The 15222-nt window shown below is 45.1% G+C and overlaps 1 protein-coding gene across 8 annotated transcripts in view; it reads right to left on the bottom strand.

Annotated features, from left to right (window-relative positions):
- The window catches only part of LOC102449934 (transmembrane protein 263-like), a 404675-nt gene that overhangs the window by 85082 nt on the left and 304371 nt on the right, over nucleotides 1-15222 (bottom strand). The window lies entirely within an intron of this gene.

Genomic DNA, 15222 nt, shown 5'->3' with positions numbered 1-15222 from the left:
GATTCTGCTCTGAAATACCTGGATGGATTCTTAAAGTTATTACAGAATTTTGATTAGCCCAACAGACCTGGATCAACTCTTAATTGTATAGAAAAGAGCTAGCAGCAGTATGAAAATCATTACATTTTAAGCAACCGACTGACACTAGAGTGAGCTGAATGCAGTCATGGGGATCTAGACTTGCTAGACTTTTTAGCATATGGTGAGAGGAGATTTTTCATAAATTTTAAATCTAGACAGGTAGCAGAAGAAAACCTAATTTGCTGGCTGTCTAGTTGGTCATCTAAAAATTTCAATATTTGGAGCTAGCAGTCTCGGCCTGAAAAACTGAACCAGGTATTTCTCTCAGCTTGTTTAGTTTTGTCTTCTGCAGTGCTGCGGATCTGGAAAAGTGTTGGAGCATAAGGAACAAGAATTTGAAGTGATGGCAGAAACCAAAAATTCTCTGCGCTCGCATTCACAAAAACTGCCAGCAATGTGAAGATCACCAGCCAAATGCAGGTTCCAGGAAGATAGCAGCATATTAATCTATTCAGACTTCAGTGGTTCAAGAGCCAAATTAGCAATCAACGTTACCCAAGAGCCACAGTCATGTGAATTCATTATTTAATTTACTTCAGTACTGTATATTCATTTTAAAAGTATGACAGGGGAAAAATTTAATGTATTTATCTAGCTATCTGTCCTTCCATCCATATATTGTTCTCATAGCAAAATGACTGACCAGGTATTATTATTTTATCAGCTACAATTGTTTCATAACATAGTAAAAGCATCCTGATTGGTTAATAATTGAATCACAGGGTGTTTGAATACCATGTACCGCAAAGAGATGCAAAAGACACATTAAAGAGCACCATCCAGAATGCTTAGGCTTGCCAGATGCTTTCACCAAAAATCCAGAACATGTCAGGAAAAAAAACCTTGGTTGAGCAAAAAAACCCAAACCAAACCAAAGCAACAAACAAGGGAGACCAAACCTTTTTTTTTTGCTCAACAAAAGGAGACAAAAGTTGTTGAGCAAAAAAATGGGAGAACCAAAAAAAAACACACTGTTGCTGCGCCTTTAAGAATACTCACGCGCCTTACTTCACCCCACCCACACCGTCCAAGAAAAACAAAAAATACCAGACATTTTATATGTCCGGTATTTACTGGTTTTTTTTAACGGATAGGGGCCAGAAATAACGGACTGTCTGGGCGAAAACTGGACACTTGGCAACCCTAAGAATGCTTAGGCCAGTGAAGACCGCCTTCCTCAATGGGTGTATGGCCACTCAGGGGAGTGACTCCACCTCGTGAGTCCTCTAACAGTCAGCAGTTGTCACTAGTCCCTGCTCAGCTGAATTTCTCTTAACATGCCACGGAGCTTGGGCTGCTCTAACACACCATTGCCAGTATCATGGCTGGACTGGCCCAAGTTCCATGGTGTGCCTGATTAAAGGGGACAAGACCACCTCTGAGCCTTTCCATTATGGTAGAAGGAACTAGAAGAACCTATTGTGAAAGCCTGATGTGGCAGTTGGGAACCACTGATTTCTAATGTCATCAAAAAATAACAACCAGTCTGGACTGAAAGGATCAGGGGAAAGGGAGGGACAAACACCCACAACAACTGAGATAGATGCAGTTACATAATTAGGAGATATAAATCTAATATCACAGTCTAACATCTGCAGCTGGCTCCCAGAGTTAACAGAGGGTTTAATTGTCACTGTAAAAGCAACCATGTTAATCCTTATTTTCAAGGACAGTGATAAACCATTGATTCCCCAAACAGCAAAGACCTAAGAATGTCCAACTCTTTTTAAACAAAAAGCAGGCCTGTGGAAGGCTGAACAACTGAAGCAGAGAAGACATATGTCAGGAAGAACAGCAGGAAGAGCTGTTGCCTTTTGCCCCCAACTTCTAGGGATGCCATTAGCTTAGGGAATGAAGATCAGAAATGAACATACTGGAACCTCCCCATGTGACTTATATGGGTCCACCCAATCCTTACCCCAACCTCAAAGAGCCTATCCTATCTTCTTACTCCTTTTAAACCCATCATCCTAAGCCATGACTAGGGTTGCCAGGTGTCCAGTTTTGAACTGGACAGTCTGGTATTTGAGCTTTCTGTTCAGGAAACAAATTGAGAAAATACTGGACATATAAATGGCCGGTATTTTCTAATTAAGTTTTTATTATTGTTATGAGTATCAGTATGTAGTTGCGTACTGCCTGGATGGTAGATATGCTCATACTGCATGAGTGTGTCTACCAGCCAGGCAGTATGCAACTACGCAGTAGGGAGGAGGGAGGCGGGGTCGGATGAAATCCTCAGGGCCAGACTTGCTGATGCGCCCTGCCGGGACCATGCGTGGGACGGGCAGCACCTCGGGATCTGCATGCACCCAGGCCAGTCCTGCTCCCTGCCAGCCAGTTCCCTCCTTCTGCTCCCCCCCGGACAACCCTTCTCCTGGCAGCCGGTTCTCCCTGGCCAACCCTGCTCCCCCCAACCTCCTCCCGGCCAGCCCTGCTTCCTGCTGGCCGGTTTCCCCTTCTCCACCAATCTCCTCTGGCCATCCCTGCTCCCCACTGGCTGTTTCCCCCTCCCCTGATCTCCCCCGGCCAGCCCCACTGCCCTCCCTGCCGGTCCCCCACCCCAGATCTGAGATGAAGTGTGGCTGGTATATTTTTTTAAACCATATGGTAACCCTAAAGCCCTCAATGTCTCTTTCTTCTCTTTGGATCCTCTGCTGCTACACCAGTTCTCAGCAGACATGCCTAAGCTATCAGTCTCTGCTGAATCATAAGATAACAGATTGGCGTTGTAACATTTTGCCTATGACCAGATTCCCATTTTAATTATGATGGGACAGCACAGAAGAGAGATTTTGTGCTGTTGCCCTAACGCTGGGGCACAACTATGAAAGGTCAATAATCACTGGAACTCATCACCTTAGTACTGCAGTGTCTAAAAACGCCAATAATAAATACACAGTAGTTGTCCTTTAAAAACATACCAAGATTAGAAGAGTGTTCCTAGAGCCGTGCTGAATGCCATCAGCGAATGAGAACAAGCTTTTAAAAGAAGGCTGTTCAGAAACCCTGATCTCTACAGTATCCCAGCAGGGGACCAGTTAGAATAGATACAGTAGGAAACAGATACAGCAACACCACACAGGAGTGGAGGACCTGAAGTGAGGGATATAATGCAACTCAAATTGTAGTGGGAAACATAGGCTGGCAGAGTGCAGTTACTCAAACTGGAATCTGGCCAGAGCCAGAGGTTAAACTCCTCAGCTTCTGAGACCTGCCATGGGTTCTTTCATGGCCAGAAGATTTTAGGACCTCCCTTTCAAATCTGACTGGAAATACCATATGGTGATAGGGAAAGGCAGGTACCCTTCAGGGCACTGGCGCAGCCATGGCAGTCTGTGAAGCCACATCTCTTTCCCTCTCTTGCGCTGAGAGAGGTGGTATGGGAAGGATGTTGCAAAGCCAAGATTATATTAAATATGTTCAGGTACTTGGCAACATCAGTGCACCATTAATGGCATTCCTGTCCTCTCCATGGCAACACATGGATACTGTATTAAAACATGGAGCAGTGCAAGTTTCCAAACAGTTGTTGAAAAACACAAACAAGGCAGAAGGAGCCAAAAGGAGAAAAAAAAAAGAAAAGAAAAAGGGGGAACCGAGAAAGGCCAGCTTTCAAAAGGTGGTGTGGAGATTTCATTTCATTACTAGTTCTGCTCCAACAAATCTTCTGTTCCTGACAGTAGGGTGGGAGCATGTGAGGGGGTAGAGGAGATACACACAGAAGTCTCATTTTGGTTCAGAATTGGCGACAACGCCTCACTCAAATCTAGTTAATTTGTGAAGCTGCCGGAGTGATTGATGCTCTGGGAAGCAGCAGCTTTCCTTGCAGCTCACAGAATTACTATTAGAGAGCTAAAGAGCCCAGCATTCCTTCCAGGGGCCCTTGCACTGAATACAAACATGGGATTTCTCCCTCCACCAGCCGCAAGCCCTCCTCCCCACTCTTCCCACCCCTCTATTTGAGTTACTTTGAAGGAGCCTCTGCCGAGGAAATGAGACTTCGGAAAGAAAGGCTGGCTGCCTAAATGTTGCATGCAGTTCAAACACGGGGGCACATGTTGATGGGTATGTGCCTGCCTTCCAGAGAAGGAATTAGCTGGGGGCAGGAATGCCTCACGTCAGCAGAGTTTTGCAGAACGGAACGTAGATCTGTGTGGTTTTAATCTGCAAAATGAAGTCGATATGATGCCTATCATTAGTGCACTAGACTGAGAAACACTGATGCATTCATTCGGCAGCATGGGGGCCGGGAAGGACAGATTGCAGAAGACCCCTTCCCATCCGTCAAACCTCACCAAATGCCGCCCCCAACCAATATAAAAAGATGGGATTATCCCCTAGATTATAGGGGGATGTCCTTCCTCCATGCAAACTCTCCCCTCTTCCCCAAAGCCATCTTCCATCTTGCCACAGGCCACACATTTGTCAAGGCAAATCTCCTACCTCTTCAATGGCAGAGGGAGAAAGAGAGATGGCCCTGCTTTCATCTTGCAGCTAGAATTCCAAAGGGAGGCAGGCAGAAGGGGGTGGGGGAAAGGAACAACATTTTGACAGTGTGCAATAATGAAAAGATGACAGAAGCCTCAGACGGAAGAGCAAAGAGTCTCTCTGCTTCCCATGCACAATGATGGATGAAAGGGAACGGATGAAGGATCATGCAGCAGCAGGGCTGCATGCAGAGCAGAAAGTGCACAGCTCCATTCCACCAGGGACCACAAAGTTTGAGTGAACTGGCAAGGGGCTGCTGCACTTTTCCTGTGCTTTCCCTGAGGGCTTGTGGATTGGGGCTATTACTCTTCAAGGTGCTGCTCTGAGTTTTCAGTGACCTCTACTCCTTCAGTAGTGTGACATGAGAGAGGATTCAGGATGAACTCACATGTTCTCACCAGCTCCTTCATAAACCGAGCATTTCAGCCTGTAGTTTGGAGGAACAGTCTCTAGGGAGTTGGTTTGAACAAGCTCTGATTTTCCAGAGCATGATATAGGAAAAAGTTATACCTAATGTATCTGCTCTCTCATTTAATATACCTGGAGCAGGGTGAGAAACTAAGGGAATGTACAAGGGGAGAGGCATCTAAAAGGGGACTACGAATGGGAGATAGAACCCTTCACCAAATGGGTCATTGATTCCAATCTCAGGTGAGCAGTGATTAAGTGCTGTTATCATATTGTTACTCCTTGGTAATCAATGTGAAATGAAGTTTGGGGGGCTCTGTTGCTTCCAGCAGACAGGTGTCTCTAGACTGTTGCAAGTGCTCACACAAATTCCTCTTGTAAGTCAGCAGAGGGACTAATGATGAAATAGGCTATAGAGAGGGGTCCTTCCAGGACACGGGAAACATCCTCATGGGTCCAAGTGCACGTGGAAAGCCTGCCTTGCTACTTTCCCCACTGCACTGAGTCTGGTTTTGCAGCTATCTGTTCAGCGCCTTTTGGCATACATGAGCAGTTACATACATTTTTTAAATGAAGCGTGGATGACAAGTATGTGAGGTAGGGCTCAGTTACCTCACTGGGGTTACTCCATTTGGATCCCCTTGCTGGATTATCTCCTCTCTTCTGTCACTTCTACTCAGATTGCCAAATCTCTCTCTCCATGCTTCAGTCACCAGGTCTCATGCTATTAGCTTCCTCTCTGGCATCCTGCTGCCGATCTCTCCTCTGAATCCTTCCCCTTTCCTTCGTCTTCACGATCAGCCCCATTATCCTTCCTCCCTCCCAAGCGTGTCATCTTTCACTTTTGTCTCATCTCCCCCCACTCCACATTTCACTTTTGCCAAGTCTTGACTTCTTCCTTTTCTGTCCCAAAATTGTTTCTTCTCTGACTCTCTGTCCCAACCTCTGTGCTAAAACCACTGCCCATGTCTTGGCATTCCTCACATGGAACTCTATTTGCTTGGCTTCTCCTTTCTTATCTCCTTGCTTTTCAACTCTGTCTCCCCCATGTACCAAAAACAATGCTGCTAATGTAATTTCTCTTTCCCCCACTACTCTCTCTCTCTTTCTTGTGGCCTTACATTGGTTCCGTAGCCCCAACATTTAATTTAAGCTCCTCATCTTCCTCCCAAAGCCCTGTGCTTCTTATCTCACATTTACCTTTGCTCTTGTTTCATCTTTATCTTGCTCCCTATATTTTTCCCAAACTTTCTTCCATATTTTATATTAGTGGAGGAAGGATGGCCATGTAGTTAAGACACTGGGCTCAATTCCAGGCTCTGCCACAGACTCCCTGTGTGACCTTGGGCAAATCACATACTCTCTGTGCCTCAGTTTCCTATCACTGAAATGGAGATAACAGGACATCCTTGCTCCCACCCTTTCTGCCCATTTTTTCTATTTAGATTACCATCTCTTCGAAGCAGTGATTGTGTCTCACTCTATATACATACAGCATCTAGCACAATAGATTCTTTTTGGGCTCTCCAGACAGTAGTGTAACATCTCCCTCTGTCATCCACTCCCACTCTCAGCTTTGCACCTTCTTTTATGCCACCCCTTACACTTGGAGCAGCCTCTCTCCTCATCAAAAAAGCTTTCCCGGATCTTTCAAGGCTTTTGAAATGCTCTCTTCCATCCATCTCTCCTCTTTCAATCACTTCTAATCCCATCATTTGAGGGACGCTTTCTTCTGACTTGCCTGCCATAGTGCCTGACTGTCAGGTGTCAAGCACCTTCTACAAATTTGGACATCCGCAGCTCCTTGAAGCCAGTGGGAGTTGAAGGCACTTGGCATTTCTCAGGATCAGCCCCTTAAGTTGTGAACCCACTAGGTTTGTAAAATCCATCCTGTTTGTAAGCATCACATACAGTTATAGTGACAAATAAATAATAAGGATGAGCTAATAGTCATATACACATATACAAAGTTTTTCATTTTCTATAGCACTCTACCAACACCAATGGACTGACATGTCATCACATTTTGCCCAGCTGGGAACCACACGTGTCCCATCATTATGCAGCTCACTACTGAATCCATTTTTTAAGTCCTCTATTCCTCAGGACCGTAGGATGTGCTCACTCATTATACTAAATGAGGTGGTTTCCCAGCAGGAAGGTGCATTTTCTACCTACTTTACTTAATGATTCTCTTTGTTAATTTTAAATAGATTTTTAGAATGAATAATTCCAGTGGTGAAGGAACAACGGCAATAAAAACCATAGCTCTCTTTGGACAGCAAAGATACGCCTACATTACAATGAAATATCCACTGCTAGTCTGCTCTCTGGCTTGGGCTGCGGGGCTGTTTAACTGCGGGGTAGCTTGAGCTCTGGGACCAGCTCCCGCCTTGCAGTGTTCTAGAGCCCAGCCTCCAGCTCAAGCCTAGAAGTCTACCCTTCAATTAAACTGCCCGGCAGCCTAAGCCCTACAAGCCTGAGTTAGCTGGCACAGACCTGCTGCGGTTGTTTTCCCGCAACATAGACATACCCTGAGAGTTTTAGCTTTCTTCCCATGCTCTGTTCCCTTATGACTTCAGCATTTGCCTGGAGGGATTTCTCGCTCCATGGGGGAAATATAGTTCAGTCTCTCAATTAACACAGCACTTGCCCTGGAGATTGTGGATTAGAAATGGTAGTTTTGGAGTGTGGAATCCTCACTACTGTTCTGTAGGCTGAGTGCAGGTGCAAAAAACTCATCTCTCTTCCCTGTGGGCTCAAACACGGCACCAGTGGTGAAAGGTCTATTGCTCAAGAGCAGAATGTCAGAATACAGAGCCACCTGAGGGAACTACCACCTTAGAGATCATTTCTTAAAGGTCACCAGCTGTGACTCTTCAATCTGCTGATGCATATTGATAGAACGCAGCTGTCCAGTGGGAGACAGGCTGCCAACGCAGGCATCTCCATCCACTTGGATTCCTCCCACATGCAGTGTTGCTTCCACAGGAAGGTCACACGCTCACAGGCCATATCTTCTCTTAGAGCTGTGGGCTACGAGCCCTCACGTAATTTTACAATTAACTTTTTGAACAGCCTGCTGAGCACAGAAGGCATTTTTAGTGCCTTGGAAAAGGGAGGGAGATGGATGATGTAGTAGAGGAAAACCCCTGACTGGCTAATGTGGTGCTGAGGAGTGGACTCTCTTATAACACCACTGTCAGCAGCAAGGATTGTTCGCTGCTGACAGGAGCTCGTACTAATAAATCCTGCTGTTGTTCAACCATCCCTCGTAAAGGCACTGGGAGGGGGAAGAGATGTGTCAGCTCAGAGATGTGCTGACAACATCACAACTCAGCATGCAAAAGGCAAGAAGGTCTCAAAGGAGCCACTTGCTCAGCCCTGCATTTTTAGATGAAGCTCTGTTAATATGAACGCTAATAAATTGCTGCAGCAACACAGCTTTCTGCATGCACTCGTACTTTTACACAGCTCTTGTTTGGAAAGCCTACACAATGGCTGCTTTCAAGAGAGAAAAACAGAACACTAAGGGCTTGTCTACCCTACAAAGAAGATTGACTCTCCAGAGGTTGATCTTCTAGCCTTTGATTTGGCGGGTCTAGTGAAGACCCCCCAAATCGAATGCTGAGGGCAGCCCCCATTGGGATCCTGAACGCCTCATTCTGTGAGGAGTAAGGGAAGCCGACAGTGGTGTGTGCTCCCGTCAGCCTCCCGCAGTGTATACACTATGGCAGCACAGCTTATGGTAACCCAAATCCAGTTAAACACTTGGCATCGCTGGATGGCGTAACTTAACCCGACCTGCCTGGTCTAGTGTAGACTGGGGCAAACGCAGGGACACCGTTTCACATACAGATATCAGGGATTAATAGACTAACTAGATTGTTAAAAATGATTATAACAGACACAGACACACACCTGATCTATATATTTCTGTGCTTCCCTCATTGTAATCTTTGTCTTCCTTCCGTTGTGCCCTCTATCACACCCACTTGGGTTTTGTTTCAGACTGCAAGCTCTCTGAAGGAGCAACCGGCTCTTGCTATGTGTTTGTGCAGCGCTTAACTCATAGGTTCCTCATTTTACTGGAGCTTCTGGGTGCTACTTAATAAAGAAAATAAAACTGGGACAAACCTGGAGTAATGCCACAACCAATCAGCATCTAGCCTTCATATAAGCCAAAGAGAAGCTTCTGCCAAGGATTTCCCCACCCTCCCATACACACACTACTGGAAGACTGAATAGCTCTGGAATCACTGTGATCAGTGTATTACTAATGCTTACAAGCCCAGAAAAAATGCTGGGAATCAAAGGGAAGTAATAAATATATGGCAGTGATACATGAAGTGGAAACCCAGGTTGCACAACACTGATCCATTATTCAATGAAAGCAGGTACTATTAGTTAAATAACATCCAATAAATGACTGACAATATGGTAAAAGGAAATGCAGCACACAAACTTTATTCCTTTCAATTGCAAGAAGTATAGTTTCAAGAGGTCACAGCAATCCAGCAACCCTCTCCTGGCGAGCTGACATACCATTGGGCTACTAAGTGTTGAGATCACTTTTAAAGTCCCACTTTTCTTTAGGTTTCATTATTCAGAGTTGGCGTAGCATAAGAAATACTGACTATTTGAAACTTACTTCAAATGGGACCACTTTTTAATAAAGGTGGAGGAGTACTAATGCAGAAAACAGGACAGATACAAATTACCCTGTTTAAATTGTACTGCTGGCAATATTCCAGAGGAGCTGTTGTCCATTATCAAGCAGGGTTTATAATATGGTCACTAAAACCATACTATACTATATATGGCTTATTTTACTATTGATCGCTTTGGATGATAACACTTACTATGAGCCAAGCTTCAATAGCTGGTTAATTGTATTAAGCTTAGATACTGAAAAGCCCTCAAGGCATCTAAAATTGACCTTAATATTTGTATTTAACAACTTGCATCTGTTACTGTCTCTCATAATATATTTGTGCCTGTTTAATCTTCTCTAAATTCTCCTCTTTGTCCTTCTGACATATATACAGTAAATTTGGGGATTATGGTTAAGAGAAATGGGAATTCTTGGAAAACAGAACGGGATACATCTCCTAAAAGAAACAAATTTTTGGCATTCTTTGGGAACAACATACTACAACAGGAGTCCTGGTGCTACGGACACCAAACCTGGCAGCAGCAAAAGCCCCATATAGTAGCCTCTCTGGCACCCCTTTGTTATTATGAAACATGCCTCTCTGGGAAATATTGGTTTTCGTATGTATCAGCTTTGCCGCACGGTTGGTCTTTCCAAGTCAATTCCACTGTCTAAGCAAAACTGGGCACGTTTCTGGCGGCTGGTGGGTGAATTTTCACTTCATGGAATAAGGGGAAAGAAAATCATTTTGTTACTTTGATGAAGACGCCGTGCACATTTTGACAAACTGAAGTCCCTGCAGGGCGCTTACTGGCCATGAAGCTCTTTCATATCTCATTCATTATCAGAGAGAGACAGGAAAATACTTCCTCATTTCTCTTGCGTATGAGTAAATTAGTGAAAACCACAGAGACTCGGTTTCATTAAAAGTGATGGAGTGAGACTAGTTGCAGCCTCTGCGCAGTGGAGACTGGGCTGAGCTGTCTCAATGCAGCCTGCCATGCAATTCAAGAAAGAGATTACTTGGAAATTTCTCTGCTGAAACGCTAACTGCTTACATAAGCTGAACTTCAAGTCAGGATGATGTTGTAAAGTCCAAATGAGAGCTCTAGACACAAGCTCCATCTGAAAGACCCACGTTCCTCAGTTCCATACGCAGTGCTTGGTCAGCCCCTCCAGTAACCCAGAGATCCTGCAAGTCCCCAGTATAAATGTCTGTACCATACTTTCAATCCTTGCGTGATTTTTATCATTGCTACTGGAATTTCTTTCAATCACATACAGAGGTGATGTCTTATCAAGAAGAAACCCCATCTCTCACATTACAAGCCAGGGGGAACAAGGTATGGGGAGAGAAAGCAAAGCAAGTCACTTTAATATTGACATTCACACACACCCCAACATCCATCTGAAGGTACATCTCCACTAGCTTATTTTCCCTAAAATTTCCATTGTTATTAATATGGATGCAACTCTATCAGCAATAGTAACAGTGAAAGCTCTAGCATAGACAAGGCATTGCTGGTATACTTGCCTCCAAGTTGGGTGACATGGTGAAAATACAAGAAACTAGGGGGGGCCTTTCTAAAATTAAGAGTTCCAACAATTGCTACCTCTGTGCAGCAGCACTGGCACTAACAATGGCAGGAGAGTGTAGAGGGGAAAGTTAAGTGTAGCTACAAGCACAGATTTGGAACGAATTTTGAATGTTTTGGAAACCATCTCCTGGAGAAAGGAGGGGGGAGCCTTAGTGAAACATGGATTTGTTCAATAGCCTTTCATTTCTGGAAGCAAGGTAGCACGGAACAAAGAGGATCATTGCATCAATTCCAATCGTTATGTATTAACGTCTCTGCATCACCAGACAGCATGATGCAAATCAATATCATCATAATACTTAGCACTCAATAGTACTCTAAGCTCCTGCAAGCACTAACTAATTAATTGGCTCTAGTCTGTTCAAGAGAGTCCTAGAACTGAAAGAACAGGAGTTCTGCAGTCAAGGATTAGAGCACAGTGATGGAGTGGAAGGGTGAAGGCAGGCATACTGCTTGCCTGTTCTATGCTTGGCTCTGGCTCAAGCTACAAGTTCTCATTTTGTCAGGAAGTTAAGCAGTCCTAAATCTACAAAACTCCCACAGACATCTAAAGCAGCTAAAGAACCCCTTGGATGACTTAACATAACTTACTCAGTGCTGCTTGGCTCTGCCTTCCAACAAGCCTGAGTTCATACTGAGCCTGGCAATACAGAGTGCACACACCTTTTCAATGTGTAATGCGCACACACACACTTTTACACAGAGCCTGCTCTGCCCCATAAAAACTCGATGGAATATCAGGACTTCCAGCATACAGCCATTCATCCATGTTTCTTCGTGGCACTTGTCACAATGTTATCCAATACATGTGTTATAGTGATGGACTCATGTCCACAGGATGCAAATGGGGACATGGGGAACAACATGACACCAAGCTATTTAGAAATTCAGCCTCAGGAGAACATAAAAAATGGATACATAAACAGAAGAGGATGAAAAGACTCCAGGCACGCGGCATGGCAGTCATCTGGTCTTTTCTGAAAGCTCTGCCTCTCAGTATCTCAGAGGGATGGCCAAGCTCAAAGCTGGCAAGATAAGACACAGAAAACCTGAAGAACCAAACTGATGATCCTGTGTATCCCGAGGAAAAACTAAAGCCATTACTCAGGGATAACAGGGCTCTAAACAGCTTCAAACTGCAGCAGACAGAGGGTTCACACCAAAAATAAGACAGATCTGTTCTCCATGAGTATTGATAAGTGAAGAGCCCACTAGTAGCTAACAGACAAGAGTGCTGGGGAAGGAGGGGGAAAGAGCAACCACTTCCAGACAAGCTGCTTCATGCGGGCTGCCAAGAAAATGCTGCTTGTTGCAAACCAGCCATCTCAAAACACTGAGCCATGGAGCAGCACTGGCCAAAAAGCTGATTAATATATTGTTTCAAAAGCCACAAGCAGATACAACATGCACAGGTGGTTATCTGTCAAGACTCAAAAGCTTCTAACACTGAAGGCAGCATTTGCTCAAAATTCTCCCTTATTACACAACAGAGGCACATGGAGAACTCCCGACAGGCCATAAAATTTTAGCATACTTCCCACAACTGTACTTTCAGGCCAGGGCTCCCACAGATGCCACAGAGCTCAGCAAACATGTCTTCTTTTGAGCTGCATAACTGCCAAACCACGTGCACTTCATGGTCCGTTGGTTGGCTCCTGCAAGCTCTTCTCTGATCAGTGCACCAGAGATGCATATGCCTTACATTCACATATGCATCTCATATGCATATGGGGGAAGAAGTACATAAGAACAGCCATACTGGGTCAGACCAAAGAAACGGCCATTCTGGGTCAGACCAGTATCCTGTCTGCTGACAATGGCCAATACCAGATGCCCCAGAGGAGGGAACACAACAGGTAATTGTCACGTGATCCCTCTCCTGTCACCCATTTCCAGACAGAGGTTGGGGACATCACTCCTACCCATCCTGGCTAATAGCCATTGAGGGACCTAACTTCCACAAATCTATCTAGCTCTTTTTTTTGAACCCTGTTAAAGTCCTTGTCTTCACCACATTCTCTGGCAAGGAGTTTCAGAGGTACTAATCATTTTGGTGTATTGAAAACTTTCACTGTTAGCAAAAGGAAATTTTGGCCAGTATCATTGCTGTTAAACAGTTACAGGTTGTATCTCCCTGGTCCGACATCCCTGGGACCTGACTGGTCCAGAACCAGGAAATCTGCTGCACCAGGGGAGATCAATGCCATCTGCTCTGCTGACACTGGCTGTGGGGCTCCGCTCTGGTTGCAGCAGAGGAGCTGGCATTAACCAAGCTGTGACTGGGGGGGGGGGGGGAGTTGTGCACGAGGGGAAAAGAAGGGTTGATATGGAATGCCAAGAGCACAACCCCGCAGGAGAGCAACAAGCCCCATGGCAGCTGGGCTGCATTACTCTTGCAGGGCTGAATCCTGGCCTCCAACCACAAGGCTTCGCAGCCACTCTGCCTCTTCCCCTGAGCATCTCCTGTCTCATCTCCCCTGCTCCCTCCCTAAGCTTGAGCACCCTAAATGAGCTATTTGCAGCACTTTGGAAGTTCTGAGAAGATGGAGAAGGAGTTGTTGAGCATGGGGCCCCTGGTACCCACAGGGATGCTGGATCACAGATGGTACCAAGCTATGGAAGTCCAGAGCAGAGAGGTCAGATCTGTACTGTGTTCAGACAGAGAGGGCTACACTACAGAAATGGTAAAAATAGCTGCCTACATACATAACAAAATTGCAGCCTTGCTCTTAGGAAATGCTTGGGCATAGGGGAGCAAGAAGCTGCATTAAGGGCTCTGGATAGATGCCAGCTGGACTAAGGAAAGTGTTGCTTAGGGTGCTTTACACCGATGGCAGAAAGGTCGACAAGTACTCCCTCCAGAGCCTACCGCTAGACACAAACAGGAATAAAGGGGTAGGGTTAAAGCCACACTCTTAGCTTGCCCTAGGCAGCACAGGCACCAGTTTCTAATTTCCTGAGGGTGCTCCACCTCCCCTACATCCCCCATACCACCCGTTTACCGCAGACCCCACCCTTGCTCTCTCTTACTTGCTCTTTCCACCCACCCCTCCAAAGTGCACCTTGCACCCCATCCGGGCTTCTCCTGCTGTTTTTGTGGTGTGCAGGAGCCCCTGGGAGGGAGAAGGAGGAGATGATCTGTGGGGGCCATCAGCAGGTGAGACTGGAGGTGGAGAAGCTTAGCTGCCAGCAGGTTCTAAGCACCTGCTAATTTTTCTCCATAGGTGATCCAGCCCTGGTGCTCCCGCAGAGCGGGAGCCTATGTAAGTCAGGTCACCTTGGTGCCACAGAATGAACCCAGAACATCAGAGCACTATTGGTCTGAATGATGCCAGACTTCTGCACAAATGGATAGGGAAAAAAGGAGCAAAATTCTGGTCATTCCTAACTCGTACAGCTCTTTTCTATGCTATGAGATGAGATAGTCTATAAATATAAGACAACTTTATTAATGTAAAGAAAAAATATTTTGAAGCAGCTGAGCTTCCTGTACTTCTTCCCCCAATAACTGACAGGTCATAAAAACAAAGAAATGAATGTGGCCATGACAAGGTATGTGTTAGAGGGTATATACTGTACTGTTAAGTGGTTTAACTTTACATAACCTTGCTTTCATGGGTTTGTATCCGATATGCTGTGTTTGTAAGAACCTTAACAGCGTCACAACCAAATGTTTGTTCATTAACCTTTCTAGAGTTTTGTTTATTTGCTTGCTTGTTTGAACGCTTAAGTGGAGGACTTGGAAGAGAGCAAGGAGACCCTTTAAGGAAGTAAAACGGTGTCTGATGATAGAGAATATTTTACCCTTTTTTATTGTAGTATAAAATCTGACAGAAAAGTGAAGCACCTGATGAAGACAGTTTTGTTCTGAGCCACGAAATTTCAAACAAATTGGCCACCAACTTTTTAAGAGAAAAGAAAAGAATTGATGCTCCATTTTAAGCTCACAGTAGAAAGCAACATTAATTATGGAATCTCTAACAGGGGCCT

This window comes from Pelodiscus sinensis, chromosome 5, assembly GCF_052426305.1.
Source record: "Pelodiscus sinensis isolate ZL-2025 chromosome 5, ASM5242630v1, whole genome shotgun sequence".
NCBI lineage: Eukaryota > Metazoa > Chordata > Testudines > Trionychidae > Pelodiscus > Pelodiscus sinensis.
Note: the sequence above shows the minus strand (reverse complement) of the source record. Positions and strands in the feature narration are given on the sequence as shown.